Genomic DNA, 8,524 nt, shown 5'->3' with positions numbered 1-8,524 from the left:
GTCATTGAAATAAGGCTTCACTTGCCTTCAAAATTTGCGTTGGCTGCGTGTGTGTTTGTGTGCATCCGATCGGCGGAAAGTGCATTCCACCCGCCACGGCGGCCCGCAGTGCAGCACCCAAAGATTCCGGCCACTGCTCTCCTGTTACCAGCCCGAAGGCCCGACGCCGCCGCCACCGCCGCCGACGCCCGTTAATCATCATCGCCGACGCCGACGGCGGCGGCAATCGTTTCCGATTTATTTATTTAAATTGTTGTCCTTCTGCTGCACCTCACCTCACCGATCCCTCCCGACGCTCCTACGCTTTAATAATGTCAATATACTCGCGAACACACGGGCGGGCGACCGACCGAACGAAACTCAATCGCGAGGTTCGAGATTTCGTCGAGTCCGCGCTCCCCTCCAACCCCGACACCTGCCACCCCGCGCCGGGAATCGATCCGCGGCTCGCGGCAATCAACAAAAAACTTCTTCCCAACAACAACAACAACAACACCCTGGCCGGGTTCATGGGCCCGGTGAGGGAGGGGTTGGGGGGTTCGTGTGGGTGGTCGGGTGGCGGGAGAGAAATATATTTTCGCTCGAAAAACCCCAACCCGCGCGGTGTGGGGGAAGTTGCAGAGGGGCGCTCGAGCGCGCGCGCGCGCAAGGAATGAGGTTTTCGGGTTTGTGCTCTGCGGTCGGTCGGCGGTGGGTGGGTGGGTGCGGGTGGGTAGCAGTGGCCGGGGAGCATTATTGAAGAAACGTTGAATGAACGACGAGCATCGGGTGGCGGTTGCGACGGCCACGGCGGGTGAGATTGTCGAGGAGCGACAACGACTAAAATACGCGGAAAGCCCCCACCCCAAAGGCAGGAGGTGGGTTGGATGGGTGGCGGGGTCCGAGGGGGGTGTAAGCACGAGATCTAGAATGATTGGTTTGCCATGTGGGTGTGCGGTGCGGGGTGGGATGGGTGGTGAGGCGGCCCCCCGGTATGTCGTTGGCGGTCGACTGAGTCGGGGGGGGTCTGGTCTGTGTCATGAGGTGGTGGGGTGTGACGAGTGGGTGGGTGGAAGGGGGAACCGTGGTGCTGGCAGCTGGGCAAAGAGCCGAGGACGCAGGTAGAGGTGGTGAGCCCAGCGGCAGGGTGCGAAACGAAGCGAAGAAGACCCTGCCCCGCCGCCCCGGCAGCCAACCCCTTCACGCTTGACATAAACCCTCGTGCGCGCCCACACAGGAGGGAACGGGAGGCCCCGAGCGAGAGCGAGGGAGAGCGAGTGAGAGAGAAAAAAGAGAGGTTTCTTTTCATAAATAGCCGCCGAACGGAGGATTTTCATTGGTCGAGAGCCACGCCGCCGCCTGCTGCTGCTGCTGCCGGTTGCTGCGTTGTAATAGGGGTTGCCATAGGGGTGACTCCACGTGGAGTCGAACCGAACCCGAGTCTCGCTCTCTCTCTCGCTCACACACAGTCGCCGTCTCTGTTTACACGCAACACTCGAGCGGCCGAGTCGTCGTCGCCGCCGCCGTTCGTTCCGAAACTCATTTCAGAGTGTGGTGTGGTGCGCCCTTGTCACGGAGGGATGGCTGCGGAGCCGGGAAGGAGGGGTCCTCTCCTTTCCCGCCACCCGGCAGCCCATTAGACACACTCGCCTACTTCGATCCGACCCCGGCGCGCCGGACGGGCTCACGGGACGGTCGGACGGAACGTTTTCATTTGTTCGCCGTCGCCTGCTGCGTGTTGTTGGACGAAGAGGGGGTTGGGATGGTTGGTAGGGTCGGCACTACCTGCCCTGCCCTACCCTGGGTTCTTCTTCTTCGTCGCCGACGGCGGCTGACAGGAGCGCCCAGCAGGCAGCGCTGAAGATGGGAAAAAAGCGAAACAACCCAAACAGTTGTTCCCTCTCGTCCGTCCCCGCCTCTTATTCCTCCTCCTCCTGCTCCTCTTCTCTTTCTCCTCTTCTCCTTCTTCTTCTGCTTCTTCTTCTGTTGCTGCTGCCGCTGCTTCTGCTGCTTCGTGTTCTGTTAGGGGCCAACCTCAACACATCACTCGACGACCACCACCGGATGGTTACCCACCACCACTACCCTCCCTCCCCAGGAGGTCTGCGCACCGCACCCAACCCCCTACCGACCGACACATACACACTTGAGGGCCAGAGTTTATCCTATTTTCTGTGCGCGTTTGGCCGGCTGGAGTGCCTCGCCTTCCGTGCCCTCTTCTTCTTCTCCGACGCTCCTTTTCTGATAAACCACTTCATCTAACGATTTCCGTACCCGTGCCCCATCTCGCTCACTCACACCGCTCTCTCGCTCACTCTCGCACTTCTCACGCGCCAGCAGCGCCCGGAAGCGAGGCGAGTGAGTGAGTGAGCCGCGCGGTTTTGCGAGTCCTATTGCGTGTGCATGTGTGCGTGGTGCATCGCGGTGCACTTCTTCTTCCGCCTCTTCGGCTTCATTCGCCCGCGAAGATGACACAAACCTCTCAGGATTATTTCTTCGCCTACTTCTTCGCCCGTTTCTCTTGGTGGCGTCCTGGAACGGGGATGCCTGGCCCGGAAGGACACTCCGGGCTCCTTTTGCGCTGCGTCTCCTTTGTCCGACTCGCCTTGGCGTGCCATTTGTGTGCCTGCCGCTGTGTCCTGAAGCGCGCCCAAGTTTGCCTTACTTTTGTCTGGAGATTCTTCCACGAAGCGCCTCCTTTTTGGGGCGCAGAGGTGGTGCACCTTCGTCCTTTTCGTGCTGTGCCGGTGAACCCAGATAATTTGGCCTCCGCTGGCGGGATCACTTTCCGCGGACGCGGGCATTTCTATTTCGATGTGCCGTCTGCTTCCAGGGCTCCAGGTTTTGGATTCTATTTCACTGGTCGTTGAGCCAGTTGCACTTTCTACGCCCATGTCCTGCGAGCGTCCTTTTTTGACTTCTTTCGCCCCCGGGTTCACCTGTTGTTCGATTTTGCCCTGTACGTGGATTGCCTTTCTAGAAATGGGCTTCCATTAGTAACGGACCGCAATGGTACTGTTGACTGTAGAAAACCACAAAGAATTCATGAAGTATTGCCAAAGATACGCAAAATGAACAGTGGCAGATGTGGCCTAATCTTGCTGTTCCCTTAGAGGTCTGATAGAAGCCTTCCAGGATTGCACAATCGAGGGTTGTAGGTGGTGTAGTTCAGTACTGCATTGTTATCACATCTCATCGATTGAGTTGGACTCTGTCCTTCACATGACCTGTTATTTTGGACGTCGACATGACATGCCTAGGTCACCGGAACCTGGCGAGACATATATGCTACCAGTCTGGGTTCAAAACAGGTTCCCTAGCTTCGACTGTTTTGACATCAGCTGTGAGCGACATATGTAGTTTCACCATAGCAATGAATCTTCTCCGTAATGTTGTTGATGTTGCTAACCTTTGACTCTAGATAGGTGATCCTAGATCCTAGCTAGTCCCGGATGGTCTACTCCGGCGATGTTCTGAAAGAGACAAGCTAGATGGTCCTCTTTGGCGCAATTAAAGGTTTCCTGACAGATCAGCTGACCCATCTTCGCGTGGCTCGTGACGTATTCTTCAGTATTATTCAGTATTATTCAGAAACAATACTCGAAACTTTTGGAAAGTTATTGGCAAAGTCTAAAGTTTAGAAGCACATTAACTAGCTTTCAGTTAATATTTTTTACAGATGCACACGCTTTTACGAGTCCGTTAACTCCGATGAGTGATTAAATAAAAACGTCTAAAAACAAGGCTTAAATAAATTATAATTTTATTTAGAACGTTCTGACTTCCATAAAACAAAAACATTCAAAAGTAATGCAACCTTCAATTTATTACATAAAAAAGTGATGGACCAATAATGGAAATGATCGATCATAAGCGGAAGCATTCCCATTTCATGGCCGTCGCCCGTGCCCGGTATGGAACTGGCCCATTCCTTTGCCAAACTATTCTCCAAGACGTTTTTCATGGCGTTCCCTACTCCTTCGGTTGCTCCTTCGAAGGTAAATGGAAGATGCACATTCGTCATGCGAAGCGGAAGGGCCATTCTTCGGTCGTCGGTTCCATCCAACCGCTCGCGGCGCCGCAAGTGAGAATGTGAAATACTCGCCGTCGTCGCCGTCGGGCTTCTTGGCACAGAAATTCAGTCCCAAGGTGCACTTCTTCTGTCCTCAGTCCTCAGCCCCGCCTCAGTACAGACCAAGGGAGATGCGGACGGTTGCAGCATCCTTGCGCGCTTCGGAAGCGTTTACGGGATCGAGAAATGGAGCCGAGAAGCAGTCACCATTCGTTTCCTTTTTTTTGCGCTTCGTTTCTTCGGTCCATTCCCGTGCCCCTGGCGAAACGCTCTTGCCAACGGTGTGTTCTTCTCACGCTTCTTCCGCTCACCCGGCCCGGTTGTCCTGCCCGTCAGAACTGGGAACTGTCAGGACCACCGTCCTAGCATAATTTAAAAAATGAAAAAAACTCGAAAAAAACATGAAAAAGAGAGGAACCAAAATGCAAAAAAACGATGCCTTTACTATTATTCCGATGATCATTCGCCGCGTGTCGACGCCCTTGACAGCGTTTTATGTCCTTTTTTTCCTTTTGCTTTCCCATTTTGTCTGCCCTCTTGCTGTGTCCAGCGTTCGGCTTGTTTGCTTCTTTTTCTCTCTCTCTCTCTCTCACTGTCGTTCTTTCTTTCGTGTTGGTACCAGCTTGGCGATTGGTATGTTTTACTTTTTGCTCAGATGGTCAACCTTTATTTCATTTTTCATACGGCCGGTTGGTTCGTTCCGTTTCGTTTCGTGCCGTGGCATCGATTTTACAGTCTACCGAGTGGCTAACTTTGCCCGTACCGTGTTTTGGAGTTTGTAAGCACTTCATAGAATGTCCTGCAGATTTAGTTAGCGGTTAGTTTTGGGGTCTTGCTAGTAAGTCTTTGTTAAAGGTTTTCTTTTTGTTTGTAATTTGTTCCATTTTAACCTTTCACAATTGTTTCCCTCTCCTTCTATACTGTGTTGTTTCTCTTTTTCTCTTCTAGGAATTGTTAGTTTTATTAACATGTCCCCGTTAGTATGATTTTGTTTAAGTTCTACTTTCTTTCTTTCTACTAGTTTATTTAATAATATTTTTCAAAAAATATTGAAAGTTTTTCACCAAAACCGACTCATGACTCTTACGGGTACACAAAAAAATGATTCTGTTTTACTGTTCTCTCGCTGGAAGCCAGAATTCAGCTGGTCGAAGGACCCCATGCTGTGAAGAGGCGGTGGCATGAGCCATGGGCGGAAAATGAAATAAAAAACGTCTTAAAAAAGTACGTGTGTCCCCGGACGCTGATCCTTACCTTCATCCCACGTGCATCCGTCGTGTCGGTAAGAGAGTCGCACACGTTGCCGCCCCGTGCGTGCTCCGCTGGAGTCGCTGTTTCTTGTTGGTGCTGCATTTCTGATTACGTTGGTGTTCTGTCCTGTCCTCCTGTGCGATCTGTAGCTCCTCTCTTTTTTATGTCGATTTTCGATTTTATCCTCCCTGGAGGAGAACGCCAGGCTGGAGGGGATCGCATGGTGTCGGCAACAAGCACGAGCGGCTGCTCTCGCGGCGGACTGGAGATTTCCGATAAAAATGTGCAATATTGAGCAGAAGGCGGGAAGGCGGAAGGCAGGAAATGGCCACGGAAATGGGGGATTTGCTCAGCGGAGGAAAAAATCGTGTTCGAATTCGCCGGTGGAAATGAAGGAACGGAAGAGGCGAACAAAAAGAGCCGCATCCCAAATAAACTGGGGACGTGAACGAACCAAGATGCCGAACACACAGTGGGGAACGGTTGTAAGCAACACCACCAAGCGCATCGCAACGTCCAATCGAATCAAGTGTTAACATGCTGTTTCTAGATTTTATGAAATTAATTTAAAAAGTAAAAAGGGCCTGGAAAATAGATAAGAAATGGAATCTGCCTAACAAATCGAAAATGGATTAAAAAGACATCAAACAATGTAATAAATAACAAGTAAACATAACAGATTGCAATTCAAACCCTCAATATGGCCAATGTTGATCAAATAGGCAAGAAAAGAACGCAAAGAAACTGAAAGAGTTGATCTCTAGTATTAGAAATGAGTAGAAGACGGGTCTAGATATAACTGATAATAGTTCAAAGAAGAAAAGCCCCGATTGACTGGAACTAATAAAAAAATTGAATCAGTAGCAAAGCCTCTAAACAAATCGACCCTGATTGAAAACGAAAGGTAACATTAAAATAATAAATAAAAATTAATGTTGATAAAACCATTAAGTAAAACTCAAATTGAAACCAGAAAGGTTTCAACAATTAAATAAAATTCGCCAAATATTTTAATCCAATCAATTGCATTGTGACAATGAACGAGAAGACCATTAGTTGGTGGCAATCATCGGATGGACATGGTCGAAATCTGAAAAACCGTAATCAACAATTGCCAAAGACGGTTCAATTACGTTCGCGAAAATGTTGTGAGGGAACCAACAAAACATGCGCCTCACTGTAGGCAGCTCGGAAGGGGAGTGTCATAAAAATTGGCACCAAATGTAGCTGGTGGATATGACATCGCATCTAGCAAACAAAAAAAGGCAACGAAGATCCTGCTGCTGCCAAAACGCAGGGATTAAGTCTTCGGCACCAGCCGGCTCGTGGAGCCGAGGGAATTTCGAAATCACCTCCGAATAATTTGCCCCAGCGCTTCACCACGATCCACTTAACGGTGCCCATTTTGCCGGTCTTCACGGCCATCGATTTCTGGCGGGGCCCCGCCCTGGACTTCCGACTTTGCCTCACGCTCGGCAAACGGAAGCGAATTGAGTGGTGTTTTGAAGCGCCGTGCCTGTGGCCAGGACGATTGAAAAGGACGACGACGACGATGATGGCTTGGAACGAACGCCGCACCGTGACAGGGCGAACCACTCTCCGGCCATTGAGAGCAAACCGATAAAAGGACAGATTTCTACAGGCCCCGAGATCCTTCCAAGCCGGGTGGAGCCGGTATGGCACCGTCCTAGAGGGTGGCAGCCCGAACTGTCGCTGTTTCGAATGCAGGGCACGTGATGCGAGCTTATGGTCGCTCGCGACAGTCGCTGACCTTGTTTATGGTGCTCCTTTGCACCAGCGATCAGGCGGTGGACGACCCGGAATGGGGGCCACGGCCGAAGGACTCACGTCGAATTCGCGTCCTGTACATTTCCGATGGTGGAGTTCTCGTGTTGATCTTCGGAATGGAAATTGATCCCCTCGAAAGAAGATGTTGAATCGTGTCTGTTACAAAAGAAAGTGCACAACGGGGCCGAGTGTACTTTGGTAACTTTGGCAAACAAAACCAGCATCTGCGAAGGTTGGATACTATTAACACTTTTTGCAACCATTATCGTGATTTTATTCACCTTCATCTTGGTATTTTGGAATCAGTCGCAAAACAATAATTGCTTCTAACAACATTTTCGTACAAGTAATACAAATGTACACGATCATATTTATGTGGGCAAAAATATTGATGTTAGCACCGCATTTTCAATTATTATTTTCAATTTCAAATTATTATTTTCAGGCACCGTTGAGTGATTTCCGTATTTGCTGATAACATTGCTTGCTCAACAAATGAACCTTTCTTACGAGTCTCATGGCGAATTTTTGCATCTGAATTTGAAAATATTCATCAAGATAACCTAGTTTCTTGCTGACATTTTCTAAGCTACTCAAGTTAAGACTGCACCTGTAGTTGCGCATGACTCGCCGTGAAAGGCGATACAAATGACACGTTCATAAAAGTATTTTTCGAATTCCTTTGGCATATGTTACGGGCGAAGTTCGACAAAGATTCATCCCGAACCCCCAACCGCAGCGGACTTCGACCCAAACGGGCTTATTGAACGGGTTCCGTGGTCATTTCCCGTTTATTTTTTCCATCGTCGAAATCAACGACACGACGTAGAAAAAAAACGGACTTCCAACCAAGCCCAACGGTTCGCAAAAGCGCCCCCGGGTTCGACGGGGCAATAATCGTAAAAACATAACGAAACGAAGCAATGCGCTGTGATGTTATATTGCCAGAGTTCGGGTTTCGGAGATGGCCGCCAGTGATGGTCGGAATAAAAATCCCACCGATTAGCATAATTATTAACATTCGACGTCTGCCGCCGGCCCCATCATGGCCGCCCGGAGTCCTTCCCGCTCCCCGTACGCCGTTTACGATGTGGCGCAACCTTCGACGGACCCCGACGGAACGTTTTTTTTTCATTCCTCATGTTTTTCGGCTGATTCCAAACTTCAACTCCCAGTTGATACGGAGACGGCTCATCGGCTCATCGGAAGCAACCTAAGCAAAGCAAAGCCGGGCCAGAAAAAAAGGTTCGCTCCAATAAATTATCAAATCCTTTTCGGCGGAGCAGACAAACGCCAGATGAACCGCCAACGGTCGCCTGGATCGGGCAGCTAGGGTCTGGGGCCGCTGGGCAGGAGCCAAGGCGGAATTCCCACGATAGTCGTGCTAGGAGATTGATGAAAATTGGGATGAAAAAGGGCTTAGATTGTAAATCT

The sequence above is a fragment of the Anopheles bellator genome, chromosome 1 (genome assembly GCF_943735745.2).
Source record: "Anopheles bellator chromosome 1, idAnoBellAS_SP24_06.2, whole genome shotgun sequence".
NCBI classification, from domain to species: Eukaryota; Metazoa; Arthropoda; class Insecta; order Diptera; family Culicidae; genus Anopheles; species Anopheles bellator.
Note: the sequence above shows the minus strand (reverse complement) of the source record.